We start from the raw sequence: 22,115 nt of genomic DNA, 5'->3' as shown, positions 1-22,115 counted from the left end.
TCCATGTAAAAAAAAAAAAGCAGCAAAACCTCAGATCAGATGATTCTAGAAATATGGACCCTTCCAAATTTAATAAATGTAAACATTTATTAAACACCTATTAGCAAGTAGGAACAAAAATGGTCCTTAGAACCTGGTGTGCAAACTCAAGAAGTCCCACATCTCTGTCCTTTTCGTCTGTGCTTTTCGTGCTCCCCTCACCGCCTTTCATGAAAGGTTTTCTAGAGGCAGATGCCAAAGATCCCAGAGGGAGAATGCTGTTGTCCTTTTCACAGGCACCTGGCAACCGAAACCCTTCCTGACAAGGCCTTCGGAGCCGTCCCTGAGGCAGCAGCTAGAGGACTTGCTGCTCTGTTCATGCCTCTGTGGCGAATGTCTCTACATCTATATGGAACCAATCCACATATATCAAATGCCTAATTCCTTGAACTTCACCGATGAGATCACTTTTAACACTCATTATGCTAATTAGCAATTCACTAATTTCACAAATAAAAAACATTCGGTGTTTCTAAAACCTCCAGTATTAACAGGTACATAGCTGGCTGAACTCCTGCAGCAGCTGCCCCTGGAGGGTGACTGACCACTATTGGAATGGGGGTTCTCAATTAGGGAATCATATAATCCCCAAAGGGGAAACTTAAGCCAGCTATCACATACTTAAAATCACACTGGTCTAAAGTATTTTGAAGTAAATTACAGATATGATAACATGGAGATTACTCTCCTTTGCTTCACCCTCCCCAAATATCCAGCCTTCCATACCCAGGGCTAGAGCCTCCCCTGCCTACAACTCTTTCACTATGGAAACCGGCTTAGGAAGTCACACCTTAAAAGCCATAAATATAGCAAAAGTCATGAAAAAAAAAAAGATATATAGAAGACAGCTTTGATGGCCCAAGCCAGAATAACAAGGGTTCATGGCCCCAAGTCAAGCACAGGAAATACCAAGCAGGAAGTCAGAATAGACTTGGTGTCAGAGACCAGAGGACGCTGACATTGTGCTAAAGTCAAACTCAGACTCAACCACAATGTTTCCCGTATTCCTTCTTCTGCACAGCCCACAGAGGCCCTGGGTATTTTGTCACACCTGTGATGTCCTAACATGCTGTCACAAACACAACATCTATGTGACAAAAACTTCAAATGTTCAAATACATTTTCTACTTCATCACTCTTGTAGAAATCATTCATTCCCTGACATTACCATTCTAGCCAGCCCAGTCAGTGAACTAAGCACCAGAGATGCAAGTTTAGGCAAGTCATGGACCCTATCATAGAGAAACTTAAAGCTGGGTGGGGGTTCTCAAGCTGGGGCCCATGGCTAGAATTTATGAATGCAGTGGTTTGTGAAAGCTCTGAAAAGCAAGGCCGTGTGTGTGTGTGTGTGTGTGTGTGTGTGTGTGTACTGTCTAGAAAAGTCTATATTTTTCATCAGATTAGTAAAAGAGCCCATGACTCCAAAAGGGTGAAAAAAGTGTCTATGAGAAAACTTGTAAGAGATGATAATAAATGCCTTTACTCAGACTTTGCCATGTAAGACCAAACTGTAGAATATATAAAAATAGGCCTTTTATCAAAATGATCAAAACCCTTTACAGGTAATAACTAGAATAAGGTAAGAGCTTATTTAAGAGATGTCCTCATACCAGAACTAATGACAAATAAAAATGGTACTAGAGATGTTATAATGAAGGAAACTCCATTTTTTTTCATTATAAAAATCAATTACAGACCCAGGAAAGCAAGGACTCAAGGCTGACATGTGACAGTGTCCACAGAGTAATAGCAACAACTCCCATGCCTCATTTTCATCTTCATTTGCCTCTTCATGTCAACTATAAAGTAGAATAGCCAGACTATATAGCCATAATTTAACATCAACTGCTGCTTGTTGGCTCCATTGGACTAGATATGCATCAAAGTTAGGATAGTCAATGCACAGCCTGACCAGGTGGTGGTGCAGTGGATAGAGTGTCAGACTGGGACGTGGAGGATCCAGGTTCAAAACTCTAAGGTCAATGGCTTGAGTGTGGGCCCACCAGCTTGAGTGCTGGGTCACTGGCTTGAGTGTGAGATTACAGACATGACCTCATGGTCACTGGCTTGAGCCCAAAAGTCGCTGGCTTGAAGCCCAAGGTCGCTGGCTTGAGCAAGGGGTCACTCCCTCTGCTGTAGCCCATGGTCAAAGCACATATGAGAAAGCAATCAATGAACAACTAAGGTGCTGCAATGACGAACTGATGCTTCTCATCTCTCTCCCTTCCTGTCTGTCTGTCCCTATCTGTCCTTCTCTCTGACTCTCTGTCAAAAAAAGATAATCAATGCACAGGTAATGGGGAAATTTCCACCTCGAACTGTTTAAGCCTGTTCAGCAAAGAATACAGCTGATATCAATGAAATTCATGGCCCAAGAAGTTACAGGCTATTCGTTGTGTGGTCTGTATAATCCCTGTTACCTCCCCATATATAACAGCTTGAAAAGCAGATTTAACCTCTCTAAGGTTCTGTTTCCTCCGTATAGTAAAAAGTAATTGGTCATCATGGCCGCCATATACTAGTGTGGGCACTAAGCCCTGCCCCGCTTTTCTTCCCTGACATGCTCCCTGATTCTACACCCTTGATTCTGACCTTGGCCTTGGTACTCATAAAGTACCAGTTTCCAGTCAGTGTGCTTTCCTCTCCAGCAACGCCATTTCCTCCTTCTATCATGATGACCAGGAATGACTACACTGTGTCATGGGAATTATTTCTACACTCAGGTTAGAAAAGGTGCCTAGGTCACTGAGAACAATCAAGAAACAATTAGAGAAAAGTGGAGGTTATTTTTCCTTCGCTTATTACACAGTAGAAGGAAATTTAGAAGCATATTTCTACCCCTAAGACTTTAAGACGTATTGACATATTTTTACTATAATAAAAAACTTAAGGCTATTTACAGAAGAAAACTGGCTTTTATAATAGATGTTATAGAAACAAAATAACCCCATAACTGTAATCCCCAAATTATGACTCACTTTACTTAAATAAATATTTGAAACTTCAAAATTCCAGCACAAACAAATAAATGCTTTGGGTATCCACCACCTTGAAGTGTTTGCCTTCAGTGGGGAGAGAGAGGAGGAGGAAGTGGAAAGGAATTTGAAGAAAACAAACATGAGAACCCTGTGAGCCCAGAAGACATGTCCAAGGCCGGAGCCTGCAGGGACAGGCCTGCCTGAAGGACACATGCAGAGCTGACCAAGTTCAAGGGCAAGCTGAGGCCAGCTTGTGGAGCTGCACAGTGGGGACAGTGTCCGAGCACAGTCCAGGCGGGGCACACACTCATAGGCAGGGAGGGCATGGGATTCACACTGGAAGACAAGAAAAGCATTTAGGAAGAAAGAGCTGGGCGAGGTCCATCTTCCAACAAGGTCTAGAAGCTTTTGTAGCTTCAGTGATGGGGACCCAGACGCATGGGCTGGTTCCCTGAATACAGCAAGATTGGAATACACAGAGGCTGCAAACAGGAGTAAGACAGGTTAACTCTGTCCTCAATGTCCCTCAAAGGTATTTTGATCACTATGTGCAAACTAAAATGAATGAGCCAATAGGTTAGTGAATTGCCAATTTCCCGATTGTGTTACACTACAGCAATATAAAAGCTGTTGCCATTTGAGGGGACAGGAAGAAGGGTGTGTGGGATCATTCTCTCTGTATCTCTCACAACTGCATGTGTATAAAACAAAAACTTTTAGAAAATGAGCTCATCTTTATAAATCATAAGATGTCATATAAAATCTTATTTCTTAAGTTGTTCTGAAAAAGTTAGAACATCTGGCAACACCTGCCCTTACCATGTTCCCACAATACTGTGCAACCCCATCATATCCATCAGAGGACTGAGAATGCATTCGATTTCTCAAAACACGTAGCAAAATCTTCATTTTGCCCCATTCTCCCCCAAGCCTGCTTTGTTTTTTTATGTTACTTGTCTGGCCCCAAGGACACTAGATTTTCCTCCTTTCCCATAAAGAGTGATGGAGTGGAAGGCTGGGTTGTTCAGGAGGTCCTCCGAGTGCACACAGTCTATCTGGGGTTTAACACTGCATCATGAAAGGGAGCACAAGGACTCATCACTGCCCTGGTCCCCTCCGGGCTGTGCACATAATAGGTATCATTACAGTATCCTTCCACAGTCACAGAACCACTTAGGATGGGTTCCAAGAAAAATCAATGACATCCTAAATGTCATGCTATAGCAATTTCTGTCATAACTCAGGAGCCATATAAAATATACAGAGTTCTTAAAGTCACAAATGCTTTGAAATTATTTATGAAATAGGAATTAGGTAAAGACTAAGTTACCAAAAGAGAAAATACCTAGACACATGGTTTAATTGCAACTCTCCATGTATGTACACTATGCATCACAGAAAAGGGGTTATTCCAAACTGAGTCTCTTCTTGGTTTTCTGAGGTTAAAACATGTTCCACATTAAAAAGATGTCCCCTTTGGTTTCCACATAGTAAATTGCTCAAGTGGAATCATTTACCCCAAAGGCAACGCAATGTCCCTATTATCACTAAGCAGCAAAGGGCAAGAAAGCCAATGGGGTAAAGAGAGGGAGGACGAATTGAGGTCATTACTTGCTATGCACGCAAGCACGCGCGCGCACGCGCACGCGCGCACACACACACACACACACACACCATGAAACTGACTTACAAACTTAGGTCTATCTTTGTATTTATTAAAAGATACTTTATACAATACTTAGCCTGCTCAACATATGGTCCATCCCAGCCAGCACCATATCCTCACAGTGCAATCAGACTCAGAAGTTGTAGTTTTTCCTGGTTAGAACACTCAAATAACCATGTGCTCTCACAGTTTTCACTATGAAAATCAGATTTTCCCCATAAGGAGCCGCTTAGGGATGGAATATTACAGCACACAAACTAACAACGGGCAGAAAGTATGGCATTTTTACACTTTCTTTAACATATGAGTTAACTTATTAAGAGTGTTAAATTGCATTTAAAATTCAGAGGCAGATGTAGGTCCTGGCTAATGGTCCTTCAAGTGGCCTGCTGTGTTCAGGATTCGTTGACAGGATTCTCTCATTCCTCCCTGGTGTTGAACTCTGACCCCCAATATGCTCCCTTTATGCTCAGCCATTTTCCAAAGTGGTAAATGCACAGACCAAGCTGCTTCAGTCCTTATGTCCCCAGATGAATTCAGTTTGGTTAGAGAGGTTAATTCTGTCCTATAGTCCCCACTGATGCTGCCTCAGTTCCTGCTGCAGAAGTGGATTGGTAATGTTGCCATTTGCCCCATGTCACACACACCCAAAGAGATGGCATACCAGCAATTCCTTGAAATAGATGAGCAGTCTGCATCTGGCTTTACAGTGGCAGCCAATCTGACCAAAGCTCGTGCACGTGGGACACAGAATTACAGGTGTGAGACACCCACCGGGCAGGAGTGAAAGTGTCAGTCACTGCACTCAGGCGAGGACATTTTACATGAAATATGGAATTGCTGTGCACAGTGTGGGGGCATCAGCTGGAGGCTGCTATATGACATCTGGTGAGGCCATGAGTCCCTCTGAATTTTCTTTTGCATATGTGTGACAGCCAGCTGGCAGGGCAGCTGCGGGCCCGTACACTTTGGGAGCCAGCTGACCATCACTCCCTCAGACAATACACTGAAAGGTCAAAGAGCCTTTGGTTCTTGCTTTAAACAAGTGTGTTTGGTCACCAGGGTTCCATTGACCACTGGGCCAAAGAACACACACATAATTTGCAGCTTCCTTAATGAAGACAAATTCTAATTCCAAAAACAGAGCTCCACATCCAAATCATGTTTTTATTTCTTATTCAAATATTTTTTGAAACCATGCATGCTCTTTCTGTATACAAAAAATATTTTCTCTTTTCAATTTTGAAATTAGGCATTTATTTTAATGGATATAGTGCTATAGCAATATATTGATCAAATGGGTCTAGAGATTAATCAGATATGGTTTTGATTCCCCAAGATGAGTTTATAGGAGCAAAAATAAACATCGTGAGTTTGAAACTGTGAGCAACTTGGTTTGATTTTGAGAACAAGTGAGTTACCAGTGGTCGGCAAACTCATTAGTCAACAGAGCCAAATATCAACAGTACAACGATTGAAACTTTTTTTGAGAGCCAAATTTTTTAAACTTAAATTATATAGGTAGGTACATTGTTATTAACTTAATTAGGGTACTCCTAAGCTGGCCTTTGCTAAACACTCAAGGGGCCAAAGAGCCACATGTGGCTCGCAAGCCGCGGTTTGCCAACCAAGGAGACCAATAGTTATCTTGAATACAATATTTCTATTTGTCATTTAGTGCCAGTTCTCTCTGCTGCTAAGAGATTTCAGGTTTCTGTTTAGCCCTGGTAAACCTCAGCTCTCCCCTACCTCTTCGTCATGAGGCAGGTTATTAGGAGCTAAACAGACACCTACAGACTACCCTCCCCTGTGCCAGTGTCTGCTGGAGGCCCTCAGTCCAGTGCGGACCAAGACCATGAAGTCCGTTGTTTCATTAAATAAAACCAGTAGAAATACCATTCTAATAACCCTTTCCTCCCAAGCATATATGTTCTGTTCTCTAAATTCCAAACCATGGGAAATTTTCTACACAGATTCAATCGAGATGACCTTTGGATTCATTCATCAGAAATCACCGATCAGACTATAGAGAAAAAACATTCTCTGCAACGTTTTCACATGTGCAAAAAGCCTCAGATTTCTGAGATATTAGGCATCTTTAGAAGAGAGGATAAGGAGCCATGGCAGAGTCAGTAAATAAAGCTCTGACCCAGTGTGTCAGAGGTTCTGGGTTCAATTCCGGTCAGGAAACTTACAAGAAACAATCAATGAGTACGGAACAACTAAGTGAAACAAACAACTAAGTGAAACAACTTGATGCTTCTTTGTGTGTGTGTGTCTCTTGTCCTCTCTTTCTCTCAAAGCAATGTAAACATTTTTTTTAAAAAAAGAAGAGAATAGATGCCATCCTCTGTGCCATCTTGATGAGAAGTTTCCTCGCCCACAGGCTCCTTGAGAATACCCTGCCTCTCTGAAAGATGCGGGCCCTCTCCTGCTTCACTGGAGTTACAGGAAAAGGGGCTCGTGTCCAACTTGTTATCGAAAGTAATCTGCTTTGGCATTCTACAAAAGTTAGTTTGCTATCAGATTGAAATAGCCACATTCTACGGACTGTCTAGTTTTGATCACTCGATGGAATTTTGAGTCAACCCAGACTCACCATACTAAACTTGGGGTGAGAAATCTGCCCTGGGTCGAATGAGTTTATCCTGGAGAAAACAACATGCAACTTCTCAAGTTGAAAAAGAGGAATCCAAGGGCAGCATCTTTTTATTTTACAGAACTCCTTTCCCTGCCAAACATTTGGTTTTACAGGCATCTACAGGGTGGGGCAATGCTGAGGATTAGAGTAAGAAATGCAAGTTTCAGTAAAAGGGTTGCCAGATACCCTGCTTTAAAAAGTGCTGCTTAAAACAAAACACTGCTTATTCAAATGCTATAAGAAAAGTATCTTTTTTTTTGCCCCAGAGAGCATATTTTAAAGTAAAAAGAATGTATTGTTTTGTTTTGGATTTTGTTTCTTTTGAGGACCACATTCTCTGCCATTTGGCTCATCTGGTTTTTCCAATTATAGGCCCCGACAGTTGGCACTGTGCAGATCAGCCCCAGAGGATCCAGAAGAGTCAGCTCGCCCAGCATCTCATGATTTGCGACAACCCCAAACAGCAATTGCCCATTAACCCCTGACTGCCCTTCCCCCAAAGGCATGCACTTCCCTCTCACAAGGTGAGCCTGCTGCACTCCCAAAGATGTCACAGCATGGAACCACACTCTAACTCACTTCCCCGGTTCATTCTGTGAGCTTAGGTCAGTATGCCACCCAGCAGGCACAGGGCCTGACCGGTAGCCGGTGTCCCTTCCAGCAGAGACTCGATGCCCCAGCATACAATATGGAAATATGCTAATCCAAGGCATTGGGCTGGGAGCCCTGGGCGTTGTGACCTCTCATTTGAGAGGCCTTAGTGCACTTTTTACAAGATGGAGCTATTGTCTTCCTGGGCCTCTGAGGTGCATTTGAGGATTTGGAGGAGAACCGCAAGGTAAATCAAAGATGGTAAAATAGGACCTGGGAGCAAAGCCTCAAAGGGCGGGTATTGTTTTGCCTGGAGAAGGGAAGGTTGGAGGTGGAATGGATAGAATGGGCCTTAATGGTCAGAGAGCTATTATGTCATCAGTGTGGCCAGCAGTTCAACATTTTGAGTGAGAATAAGAGGAGTAGGAGAAAATGAATATAAACTACAATGTGATAATTTTTTTTTAATTTGTAAAAAAACACATATATCAACAATGTGGGCTGTTAAACACTAAAATTGGTGATGGGGGAATACATTTCTTTCTGTAGAAAGAATTTTTTTAAGTGAGCAAAAGAGAGAGAGACAGGAAGGGAGAGAGATGAGAAGCATCAACTTCTAGTTGTGGCACTTTAGTTGCTTTGAGCTGGGGACTCCAGCCAAGCCAGTGACCCCTTGCTCAAGCCAGTGACCTTGGGCTCAAGCCAGCAACCTGCTCAAGCGGACGACCTTGGGGTTTAGAACCTGGGTCCTTAGCATCCCAGGTTGATGCTCTATCCACTGTACCACTGCCTGGTCAGCTTAAAAATAATATATTTTTAAACTAAGATTTTTTTAGTCAAGAGTTTTAAAGACACTTTTGCCTGAATGCAGGGGATAGATAGGAAGAAACTTTAAGGTCAACTTCAAATGCAGTAAATATGTACAACATATAATCTTGGCCTTCACCAATGGCTCTTACAACCAGCATTTTCTCAGAGGACAGTACTAGAAACCACTATGCAAGATTTCTTAGAACTTGCTCTGGAGATTTCGTTAGCTGAGACAGGAACTGTCTTTGGAGCCAGGCGATGACAAGTGTCCCCGGTGATGGGCATCCTATCTTCAGTTCTGCTGCTAATCGACTCTGACACTTCCAACAAGTGCCGACTCTCAACTTCCTTAGCTGTCAAAGGGGTCAGCAGCTCTGACAGCAGCTCTGCTTTCCCTCACAGGACTGCTTGGAGGGACACGTTACAGAAGGAATGAAAAAGCACATTGAACTCAGATGTACAGTAATTAGACTGTTCTGGCCTTAGAGCTACTCTCAGGTAGAAACATGTGGCTCTCTCAGTATTGTTCTAATGAGTTACTCCCTTCCCAGCCTCTGTGAGAAGAAGGAGAATCAGAAGGACAAACGGAGAACTCAAGAGTGCAGCTGAAGCTGGTATCCGGGCTCTAGTTCATTCCTGTCTTCCCCAGGCCCACAGCCACCTTCAGGCACGGCTGGGTGGCTCAGAGCAGCTCAAGGCAAACGCAGTGCTTCCATTACCCGGCGGCGGTCTCTGCAGTGTCTGGACATTTCTACTGGAAATATTTCTCCACAAAATCCTCAAATATCAGAACTAGAGAACTTAACTGCCCTTGACACTTGTCATAGGTAGGTTTTAAATAATTAAACAATAAACAAACACATAAATTATATTTATGTTTTATCATAGTAATAAAGTGATAGAATTCTTTACGCCTATGGTTCAGGCTGAGGACATATTCAGTCTCAATGAAATAAAGAAAATACAAAAAACCTGTCCACCTTGAATTCTATCCACAGAGAAAATATCCTTCAAATTGAAGGTAAAATAAAAGACCTTTTCAGCCAAAGGCAGAGAGATCTTGTCACAAGCTGATCCGCATTACAAGTGACGGGGAGGGTCATTCAGAGCACCCCTCGCCTTTCCAGGCTGTCATCAGTTGGAACTCAGTGCTTCCGTCCACAACACATCCCATTCCACAGCTCTCAGATGCAGAGCTCTGAACAAGGGCAGTCCTTATGCAACTCTAGAACATTGAAGGCAAAAGGGCCAACTGAGCACATTTCTCCATCCTCCTTATTTTCCAAATAGAAAAAAGAGGTCCAAGAAACAGGAACGAATGAATGATAAAGCAGTTAGTATAGGGCTTTATCATTCATAAATGATATGAATCATTTCAGGGGTCCCCAAACTTTTTACACAGGGGGCCAGTTCACTGTCCCTCAGACCGTTGGAGGGCCGGACTATAAAAAAAAACTATGAACAAATCCCTATGCACACTGCACATATCTTATTTTAAAGTAAAAAAACAAAACGGGAATACAATATTTAAAATAAAGAACAAGTAAATTTAAATTAACAAACTGACCAATATTTCAATGGGAACTATGCTCCTCTCACTGACCACCAATGAAAGAGGTGCCCCTTCCAGAAGTGCGGCAGGGGCCGGATAAATGGCCTCAGGGGGCCACATGTGGCCCGCAGGCCGTAGTTTGGGGACCCCTAGTATAAGGACAACCCTGGAACTGGCCCCAAAATGTGTGGTCACCAAGTAACACGATTTACTCCACCTGAAAGGTTACAGACTGATCTCCAGCAGGATAAATGTGCTTCCTAAGCATAGTGTATTTGGCCCACGAAGTGGATTAAAAGAAATTAAAATTAATCACCTTGGAAAATTAGAAGATGTTGTATGAGCTCATATAACCTACATGGCCACACTCAGCTAGAATTCCAACATTTTCAGCCCCTTCTAGACGGGCCATGTATTGTCATATACCACATAAGGACATTTTGGTTAATGATGGACTGCATATACCATGGTGGTACACCATATAGCCTCGTGAGTAGTAGGCTGTACCATCGAAGTTTGTGTAAATGTACTCTATGGTGTGTGCACAATGGCAAAACTGCTTAACAATGCATTTCTCAGAACTCATCCCTGTCATTAAGTGGCGATGACTGTACTCTCTAGTTTGCCATAGCCATCATCATTCCCTAATGTCTCGGTGACCCAGGCTACTGGTGCTTCAGGTAGCCACCCATTTCATGCAGTTATCTCATTTTCCTGGACCATTCAAATGTTTGACTTAGCATCTCCTTCTCTTCCATATGCTGGTTCTATTTTCCTAATCCGTAAAACCACTCATGTTTATTTCTGCAAAGAACAAATAAAAAAACATAGTATTTACATGCATGCAAGACACATGCTTGATCCTACAGTGATTATGGAAGTAAAGACATACATAAGTTCACAAAAGCTAGTACAGGAGGCGGCTGCTGTTATCTACACTTGCACAAGACTTTACACATTGCCAAAGACCACTTGTTCCACCGCAATATTCTGAAGAAGAGTGCTGGCCAGTTTGTTATTTTCTTCAGTTTCACGAGGTAAAATGTGGACTCTCCCATTTTCTAATATGATGTCTTATAACTTCTCAGAAAGATGGAGTAGGAGAATCTAGTTTCATAATTATATTAAAAAGATAAGATAGACATATTTGTCCACATAAAAACTTGTATGTGAATTTTATAGTATTATTATTCATAGTAGTTCAAAAGTATCAACAACCTAAATTTCCATCAACTAATAAAGGGATAAATAAAAATTTTATATTGATATAGTAGAATATTATTTGATAATTTTAAAATATAAAGTATTGAGGCCCTGGCCTGTTGGCTCAGCGGTAGAGCGTCAGCCTGGCGTGCGGGGGACCCGGGTTCGATTCCCGGCCAGGGCACATAGGAGAAGCGCCCATTTGCTTCTCCACCCCGCCCCCCTTCCTTCCTCTCTGTCTCTCTCTTCCCCTCCCGTAGCCAAGGCTCCATTGGAGCAAGGATGGCCCGGGCGCTGGGGATGGCTCCTTGGCCTCTGCCCCAGGTGCTAGAGTGGCTCTGGTCGCGGCAGAGCGACGCCCCGGAGGGGCAGAGCATCACCCCCTGGTGGGCAGAGCGCTGCCCCTGGTGGGCGTGCCAGGTGGATCCCGGTCGGGCACATGCGGGAGTCTGTCTGACTGTCTCTCCCCGTTTCCAGCTTCAGAAAAAGTACAAAATAATAATAATAATAATAATAATAATAAAGTATTGATATATATATATACTATAGCATGCATAAACCTTGAAAATATCATGGTGAGATGCCAGTGACAAATGATCACATATTGTATAATTTCCACTTATATAAAGTACTCAGAATAGGCAAAATCTATGGAGACAGAAAGCAGATTGATGTTGTGAAGACTGGTGACATTGGGAGGAAATAGGGAATGGCCACTATGGGTCTGAAGTTTCTTTTTGTGATGGTGAAAATGTTCCAAAATTGTGCTGATGGTTGTGCAACTACACAAATATCCTAAAAACCATTGAATAGTACACTTTAAATAAGTGGGTATTACATTTGTGAACTGTATCTCAATAAATATTTTATTTAAAGAAATAAAAAACTAAGTAACTTTTTAAAATTGGGGACAACAAGGAACAATTAGTGGGAGGGATCTGCTCTAGCCAGGCAAATTCCAGTGTGCTTTGTATCTCTATTATCCTATTCAAGCCTCACAGCAACCTGCCAGCAGGTTTCATTCTGCTCATTTCACAGGTGAAGAAATACAGGCTCATAGGCTGTCTTAACTAACTACTTGCTAAGCTGAGATGGGAACCCGTGTCAATCACCCACCATTTTCTCCTTCTCTAAAATCCAAGTAAAGGAACTTGAGACTACTTGCCTTGTCCATTTCTTATTGCTGCATGTGACTATGTAATTTAACCAAGACACTAGCTTGCTTGCTTTTCTTAAAAGCTAATTTGACACATGCCAGATGATTAAACTGTCTTTCTAAAGTCAAATGGGGCCTTTTTTCCTCAAGGTGACATGTGTTCTTTTGTAAATGCAAAGCTGGACCTGCCTAAATCATTTCTCAGTCTGCTGTCTGTTGGCATTTTCTCACTTACCCAATATTCTCCTTGAACTCACCTCAGCTTGCTCCCTCATTCAATATTAGAGCTATAAACATTGCCTAATGTACCTCTCCCTCCTCATTCCACCCATGCATAAAGCAGCAGCCAGGTAGCACTGAACATGTTTATGACATCCTAATTCTATTGCTATGCATGTCTCTAATCGTTAGCATCAAAGATTACTTACAAATGAATCGTATGAACAAATACCTCAAGTAAGCATTCAAAATGCATGCACCAGAATCCAACCCCAATCACTTTAAACAGTTATATTAAAGCAGAAATCACTTGGGAGAGTGGTAAGGTGGGGAGAGAGGATACAGATTCAAATAGAACTCATGCTTCTTGCCCTAAAGGAGGAGCAGCCTGACCTGTACATGAATGGGCAGCCAGCAGAGAGCGTCCGGAATGCCAGCCATCTCCAGGCCACAGGCTTGGAGTCTGCATTTACTCACATCACAATCCATCAGCTCCCCAGCCAGGCTCCAATCCTTACCTCCACTGCAGCAGCAGCTAAGTGGACCAGCGAATAACCTTCGTGGGTCCTCAGGACCACTTCAGCCTCCCAATTTGGCCCCTTAACGCTTCAGCCCTCTGATCTGACAGCCACAATCAGACCTCCCTTTTCTCTTTCTGAACAGTGCAGTATGCTTCCCTCCTGTCTGTCAATATTTAACTACCTTGTCAAGTTACATTACATCACCTGTACTAAATCCCACCCCACTGATAGCTAGAGGGTGTGCCTGCTCTATTCAATTCAACTCAACTAACCTTTATTGAGTGCCTTCCATTCACTCATTTCTTCCAACCTGTGTTGAGTGCCTACTGCATTTGGCACTAGGAATACAGAAATAAAAAAATCTGATCCCCTAAATCTAGCTGGACAGACAGACATGGTATGTGCTATGTTGCTGGAGCACAGCATACAGGGGGGTCTTCCATACAAGATGAGCGGCTGAGAGATGGAGTGAATTGAACCAAGAATTTCCAAAGATGACGGCAGTCACACCGAATGAGCCAAGCTAGATCTGGAAAGACACAGAAGAACAAATACATAGACTCTGTCTTCAACAAACTTAGACTCAACATAGGGAGCTTTATATTTCTACAGACTAACAAGATTATTTACACACGCATCACAGGCAAACTGCAAAATATTAAACCAAAGAGGGCAGGTATTTATTTTTTTCCCTTAATGATGTACCAATAGCATTTTCTAAGACCAAATATTTGAACAAAGATGTCTCAAAAGGGAAAGCTAGTCCCTGGCTGGTTTGCTCAGTGCATAAAGAGTCAGCCCAGTGTGCAGAAGTCCCAGGTTCAATCCCCACTCAGGGCACACATGAGAAGCAACCACCTGCTTCTATTTCCTTCCCCCTCCCCCTTCTCTCTCTCTCCTCCTCCCGCAGCTAGTGGCTCAATTGGTTCGAGTGAGCATCAGCCTCGGGCACTGAGGATAGCTCAGTTGATTCAAGCATTGGCCCCAGACAGGGGTGGCTAGGTGGATCCCAGTTGGGACACATGTAGAAGTCTGTCTCTCTCTAGTTCCCCTCCTCTCACTTTAAGGAAAAAAAAAAAAAAAGAAAGTTAAAAAAGAGAGAGAGAGAAAGCTAACTGTAGCCTTTAGATCTCTGGTGTTACAAACATGGCTGATACCACAGATCTTTGAAATAGCAGATAAACCTAGTGAGTAAAGACAGTTACCTGAAACTCATTTTCAAGACCAGGGAAAGAAGAATTCAGGTAACAGAGTAATAGTCCTCCCTGACAAAAAGAATTAATGGGGGGCGGCAAAGTGACTTGGGCACAGGTAATCAGGGGTCTGCCATATACCCTTCTAATCTTTCTGTGACTTTCCAACACAAAGTCTCCTGACACTTAATGAACAGCTGATGGCTCTTTTAAATAATATAAACAGACTGGCAGAGCCCCTGAGCAATTGCAAACCATAGTCTTCAACTCCATCTGTGATCAGAAGCCTCAAAAGCTACTCACCTTGGGTTTTTTTTCAAAGTCTAAGTTTACCACCAAAGTGCAGCCCATGCAATCCCTTTCCTACCAAAACTGACTTCAGCTTCAAGCTCCAGAGAACAAAGCCCCCCACCCTATTTACGTGTGAACATTCAAAGAACCCCACCATAGGGGAGCCTAAGAGGCAGCCTTGGAGGAGAAGCACCAGGCTATTTGAATTGCAAAACACAGCCTGGGGGTCTCAGTACATCTAATTTCGGATGCCTTCCAAGCTCCAGAGCATCCCTGCATGGAAGCAGCTCTATTAGCTTCTCAGGCAGTCTTCCAGTTCCACTTGGACACTTCCCTAGTGTTTCCAAGGTGGGCACTTACAGTCTGCTGCAATATTTTACTGCAAGGTATTTAGAGTTTTGACAAATACTAACTGACATTACCACCATTCCAATTGAATCTGATGACCCATATCTAATACCTACTACTTGGTTTGTGGCTGAAGATATTTTTTTAGTCAGTCAGTGATTATAATGAGCAGAGCACAGCTCCAGACCCCTCTCGCACATCCTGGAAACCTGGTCTGATTTCAGCCTTTATAAATCTGCATTTGCATTGCATATTGAGTCATCAAAAATGAAAAAGAAGTCTTACCACACTCAATCTTGTTCTTTTTTTCAAGTCCTGGTTTTTTCAGAACCTTTGCTTAATAACACATAACACATTATGCACATTATGCATTAGGAATATTATCCATTATTAATGGAATGGTTGTTACTACTAATTGCTAAATGCCCAGGAACTTCTAGATTCAATTAGAATAGATTGTGTTGATTATCTTGTAATCCCTCTAGAAGGAAGAGGTGCTGCATGACCTTCATTTGTTTTTAAAAGCAATTTTAGTAAATTTTAGCACATGTAAGGTAATTTTTTTCAAACACTATAATTACTATTATGAGTGGTAAGATAACAAACTAATATTCTAAGGAAAATAATGAGCAAATATGACTAATATTTTCAGATGTAAATCATAAAGAACTTCAGTTTTCAAAAGACATAATATTTAAAACATATACAGGTATCAGTTTTGTACCCAGCTTTTCAAAATATAAGAAACGTTCTGTCTTTTTTATTTTTAACAAGTCCTCCTAAAGAGAAGTTCCAAATTGCCCATAAGCCAGTTGAATACTCTTCTATTTTATTTATTTTATTTATTTATTTTTTTCACTTTTCTGAAGCTGGAAACAGGGAGAGACAGTCAGACAGACTCCCGCATGTACCCGACCAGGATCCACCCGGCACGCCCACCAGGGGCAATGCTCTGCCCACCAGGGGGCGATGCTCTGCCCATCCTGGGAGTCGCCATGTTGCGACCAGAGCCACTCTAGCGCCTGAAGCAGAGGCCACAGAACCATCCCCAGCACCCGGGCCATCTTTGCTCCAATGGAGTCTTGGCTGCGGGAGGGGAAGAGAGAGACAGAGAGGAAAGCACGGCGGAGGGGTGGAGAAGCAAATGGGCGCTTCTCCTATGTGCCCTGGCCGGAAATCGAACCCAGGTCCTCCGCACGCTAGGCCAATGCTCTACCACTGAGCCAACCGGCCAGGGCAAATACTCTTCTATTTTAGAAAGCAAGTGTCACTATGTACCCATCACAAAGGCAGAGTATAGGTAAGGAAACGGAAGCCTCACTCCGTTGTGTGTGACCCTGGATAGGCACTCACCCCACCATCAGGATTAAAGCCTGCCCTACCTAAAAGTGATCAGTTGTTCAAGGTACAGTCTGAAACTCATGTGTATCAAGGAGTACTGTACCTCTTAAAAGTCACTTTGAGGACAAAGACTGTGTCCAAGGTCACAGAAGGGTACCGAATATTTTGTCCCATAAGACACACCTGACCATAAGACACACCTAGGGTTTTAAGGAGGAAAATAAGAAAAAAAATATTCTGAACCAAATGGTGTGTTAAAATATTTAATAAAATACTGTATTTTTCTCTCCATAAGATGCATGGGCATTTCTCCCTCCACTTTTGGGAGGAAGAAAGTGTGTCTTATGGAGCGAAAAATACGGTAATTTTAATATTGTTCACAGAACCAGTCTGCCCAGGACTGAGGGTGTCCTGAGAACAATGACTTTCCATGCTAAACCCAGGATCATCATGACAGACCATGGGTTGCTCAGGCGACTTGTTATTACTCAGATCACGTTGCAACATCTTTGGAAATGACTTCATATTACATGATAAATGTTTCTGCATCATAGCAAGGCCAACAAATTCCAATTCTTAGGAATTCAGTTGAATTTTTAAAAACAAATATCATTTTGTAGCCAGTTTTATTAAGTAATTTGGGTTTCAAGGTGGGTGAAAATTTTGTAAAAAAATTGAAATGTATCCATCATATAGAGATTGTTTTTCTGAGGGGCTCAACAACTATATCCAAAAACAAATTTTTTAAAAATCTAGGACTTTATAGCCTTGCCACTCAAAGTGTGGTGCACAGGAGCAGCCATATGGCAGCACTGGAACGTGTTAGAAATGTTCAAACCTGACCCACCACAGACCTCCGGAATCAGAATCTGCACTTGCATAAAATCTCTGTTGGTTCTGATCACGTGACAGTTTGAAAGTGACTGTTTTAGAATTTGTTTAAGCCTGGGATGAGAGGGAACAGACCTTCATAGAAACATTTGATACAAGAATCATACAAATAAAAACATCCCTACAATGCAAAGCATTTAGACCAGGAAAAATGAAAGGCATTATTGTAATTTATGTTTTCAAAGCCTTGTGAAGTTTTACTTCATAGTCGAGGAAGCCATAAAATGTTTTAAAACTTCAAATGAGTTCAATGATTCAATGGTTTTCCTACAAGGAAGCTTTATAAAATGCCAAGATCCACTTCAAAGGGCACAGTCAGAGGGCATGGGGATCCCTCTGTGCACATGGTTAGTTACCAGCCTCTGTTCCTAGCACATCCTTGAGTAGGGCACTGAACCTGGGATGGCACCTCAGTTTTAGGTGTACAACTGAAACATCAGTTGGCAGAAGAGCAAGTATCTTTGGAATGAGGGGTTTGAGAGGTCTAATAAAATACCTATGTAGAAATGAAGTTGGTATTTGGTCATACTTGTCTGGGGTGAAACAAGTTACGAATCAGTATGTATTCATTCCTCTTCGTAAAATAATTAGGAAAGCTGTCAGCATAGAGACTGTATCAGATAATAAGAGAATAAGAGATTTTATAGAAGAGAGCATTTCAGGACTAGAGGGTAGTGGAAACTAATGCCCTGTGGCAAAAAGGAGAAAGGGTAAACCAATAAAAAAAAAAAGCAAAGAATAACTAAAAGTTAAAGTGAAACCTAAATGGCTGACAACAATATACAGTGAATTCCAATAATATAAAGGTTAAAGAGCTTTCTTTTCTGAAACAGAAGGGGTATAATGTAATGGCAAATATGTGTTTGCAAACAATATTCTAAATATTTTCAGTGGTGAGTCAGAGGAGACTGAAAACAATTTTCATTTGTATGTATAAAAGTAGATAAATTGTATGCTATGAATAGAAAATACATTAGGTTTTTTCTAATGACCATGGAATATACATTTACAGAAAATGATTATGTATGTGACCACACAAAAAACACAAAAAATCCTTGAAGTGAATGAAGAAAAAACAAAATAAAAAAAATATTTTAACTGAATCAAGGATCAGAAATGTAATAAAATTACAAAGTACCAGTTATCTAGAATAAGTACAATTGAGAATACTTCATATCAAGACTCAGATGCAGCTTAACTCAGAAGAAAATAAACAGAACTGTATGATTGCACTGGCTGCCTGCCCATGGATCTGGTCCTGATCACAAGGAGAGTGGAGAAAAAGAGGAATAAAAGATATTTAAAAAATAATCACCAAAACCTGCTAAAATTAGATGAAACCCAGTAATCTCTCCACCCAAGAAGGTGAATGAACTCCAAGTAGGAGAAACTCAGAGATGCACACCCACCCAACAGTGCAACTGTGCAAAGACAAAGACAGAGAAATAATTTTGAAAGCTGCAAGAGAAAAAGGGATGGAACACAAAGACATGGGATCATTGTGAGTAATTAAGACAAATTAAATCCAAATCTTCCCAGAGAAAACAAAGACAGATTTTGAGAGTGAAAATACAGTGTGTCCGTAAAGTCATGGTGCACTTTTGACCGGTCACAGGAAAGCAACAAAAGATGATAGAAATGTGAAATCTGCACCAAATAGAAGGAAAACTCTCCCAGTTTCATATCTATTCAGTGCAGTTCGACGTGGGCTCATGCACAGATTTTTTAGGGCTCCTTAGGTAGCTATCCCGTATAGCCTCTACAGACTCATCACTGACTGATGGCCTACCAGAACCAGTACAGGGTTTCTCCACCAAACTGCCGGTTTCCTTCAACTGCTTATCCCACCGAGTAATGTTATTCCTATGTGGTGGCGCTTCATTATAAATGCGCCGATATTGAGGTTGCACTTTGTTCATGGATTCGAATTTAGTGAGCCACAGAACACACTGAACTTTCCTCTGTACCATCCACATCTTGACTGGCATGGCTGTGGGCTGCTCCGCTGTATACACAGTGTTACATCATCATCTGCACATGTGCAGATGCTGCCACATCATCCTACAGAAACTTGGAGGGTTTTTCTTTTATTTGGTGCAGATTTCACACTTTTGTCATCTTTTGTTGCTTTCCTGTGACCGGTCAAAAGTGCTCCATGACTTTACTGTAGTGGATGTCAATAGGTTAAGAGAGAAGAACATAATAGGACTCAAAGATCCAAGGTTTTTGGAAAAGGGTAGGGAGGTTAATTTTACACTTTGCTAAGTCAAGTATGCAGTTAGAGGTTGAATAGCAATTACCAAAAGATAAGAAACAGTGTATAACAAAAATTATGGGAGTAAGCAATTATTTAAAAAGCAGGGTTGGTGAAAAAGAAAAGAAACAACAGAGAAAATAGAAAGCCCAGACAGGTCTGTATAAGTAAACACAAATATGAGTAATTACAAACAATGTAAATGGCCTAATTCATCAAGCAGAAGGCCGAGATTGTCAAGTTCTATAGTTAGGAAAAATAATAAAAAGAAAACTAAAAAGAAATATTAAAATAAATTAAATATTCAACCTAAAAATTAAATAACTTAAAAAAAGTAACAAAAAGAAAACATTAAAAACCAAAAATATATTGGATAGTAATTAATTTGTACATTAATTGATTCAATGAACAGTTATTGAATAGTAAGCAGTTGTTTTTTGTTGTTGTTTATATTTTGCTACTCTTCAATGATAACCAATAATAGATGGACAAAAATGGATAATTCATATAGGTATTCCACCCTTAAGAAAGAGGAGGAGCACAACTCCTTACTCTTTAAAAACATTATGGAAAGAGAGGGGGAAATAGCAACTTTTTTTTACTGTGGAGAAACCTAACACACAGGTGATCAAGATCAACATCAACAGTGATATGTCCTGTTGATAGTATTTACCCTTGATACAATGTGATGAAAATGCTACTTTTACCTTGTGGTCTTCCTCCCAAACACCCTTAACCCCAGTGTAATTATGAGAAAAAAATCAGACAAGCGTCCATACAGGGGCATCTTACAAATTACCTGCCCCATAATTTTCGAAACTGTCAAGGCCATCAAAAATAAGGAAAGATTGAGAAACTATTGTTGCCATGAGGGCCGAAAGAGACATAAAAACTAAATGTAAATGTGGCATTTTGGATGCAATCCTGGAACAGAAAGAAACTTTAAACAAAGTTTGATCTTTAATGAATACTAATGTATCATTAGTTATGAACCATGTATCACATTAATGATAGATGTTAATCCTAGAGGAAATCAGGTGTGTAGTATATGAGAACTCTGTAAAATCTCATTTCTCCTGTGTCCTAAATGGTTCTAGCAAATTAAGGTTATTTGAAATTTAAAAAGGAAGTAGATGATTTCAGATAGTGACACAAGTTATAAAGAACATAAAATCGAACAATGCAATAGGTGTCCTGGGATGGAGGTGGTCAGGAAAGGTGATCAGAAAAGCTCTCCCAGAAGCATTTGAGAACTGAGCCTTTTATAATGAGGAAGGGAGAGCCATTTGAAAATCTCAGGGAAGATGTTCCAGATGCAGGGAAAATAGCAGAACAAGAAGGTAAGCATGCAAACAAACAAAGGATTAATTAAATGAAAAGTTGGTCATTTAAGAAGACAAATAAAATAAGCAACCTCTAGCATCCTGATTAGGGAAAAAAAAGTACACAACAGAAAAATAAGAAATAAAACATTGGGTGAGTAGAAAAATAGTTTAAAAAATGAAAAAATTATAAGCAACTCACTGACATTGCTTTAGGAACAGGATACTTTTCAAGCAAAATATAAATGACTAAAAGTAATATAAGAAGTATAAGAATGGGGAGAGAATTGTGTGGCAAGAAGTGAGTTTAGCAGAGAGGGGAGGGTCCAGAATCCCAGGAACAAAGCCCCAGCCTGCAGCCCCAGAGCCTAGAAGAGGCATATGGACAGTATTTAGCTGGAAACAAGTCAGGATACTGTTTGTGAGAAAGAGACTGATTTCTCAGACCCAGGATTCTTCTTAAAGGGACCACGCAGAAAACCTCTCTCACAACCACTCACCCGGAGTTCCAGAGGACAGAAAGAGAGGAGAGGACTGGAGCAGCGGGAAGAGAGTGTGATCTAGGAGACACAGGGAGAAACACTTTAAAAGACAGCCACTCTAACCCCTGGGCTGAGTCACTCCCCAAATCTGAAGTGAATATTTCCCCTGGAAACAGCAATTACAGCAAAGCGAAGCAGGACACCAGCCAAACAAGTTCCCCACAGTACTTAGAGCAGAGTTGCTTAGAAGGAGAGAACTTTCGGGACTACATTAGTGAGTCTTAGGGTCTGAGCTGCAGCGCCCCCACCCACAGGGCTGAGGGCTCGTTCCAGGGTGGGCAGCAGCAGGACACGGAAGCGCAGTACCGTCAGCATGGACGGAAGCCGGCTGGCCACCACTGAGGCCCAGGTGTGAGCTCAGTCTTGCTGGGCTGGGGCGGAGGGCACCCATGAAAGTGGTCAAGCCCAGCTGGGGGCCGCCTGCAATCCAGCCTGTGGGGGAAGGGCAGGAGCCCTGGAAGGGGCGGAGACCTGCCCTTGAGCAAGGGTGCAGGAGCACAGCCTCAGCCAGCCTGCAGAATAGAGGCTTGCAGCCTGATGCGGGAGCTGGCTCCTCC

The 22,115-nt window shown here is 41.7% G+C and overlaps 1 protein-coding gene across 6 annotated transcripts in view; it reads right to left on the bottom strand.

The window, feature by feature from the left end:
• Positions 1-22,115, bottom strand: part of NCKAP5 (NCK associated protein 5) — a 1,181,736-nt gene that overhangs the window by 846,188 nt on the left and 313,433 nt on the right. Inside the window, exon 1 of one of the 6 annotated variants that reach the window (XM_066233490.1) lies at positions 13,374-13,500. The exons of the other annotated variants lie outside the window; for them this stretch is intronic. The gene's annotated coding sequence lies outside the window, so the exon portion shown is untranslated. Of the gene's footprint in view, positions 1-13,373; positions 13,501-22,115 lie in introns of those variants that run through there. 6 annotated transcript variants of the gene reach the window in all.

Source organism: Saccopteryx bilineata, chromosome 5 (assembly GCF_036850765.1).
Source record: "Saccopteryx bilineata isolate mSacBil1 chromosome 5, mSacBil1_pri_phased_curated, whole genome shotgun sequence".
Taxonomy (NCBI): Eukaryota; Metazoa; Chordata; class Mammalia; order Chiroptera; family Emballonuridae; genus Saccopteryx; species Saccopteryx bilineata.
The sequence above is the reverse complement of the archived record's forward strand: the minus strand, read 5'-3'. Positions and strand labels throughout refer to the sequence as shown.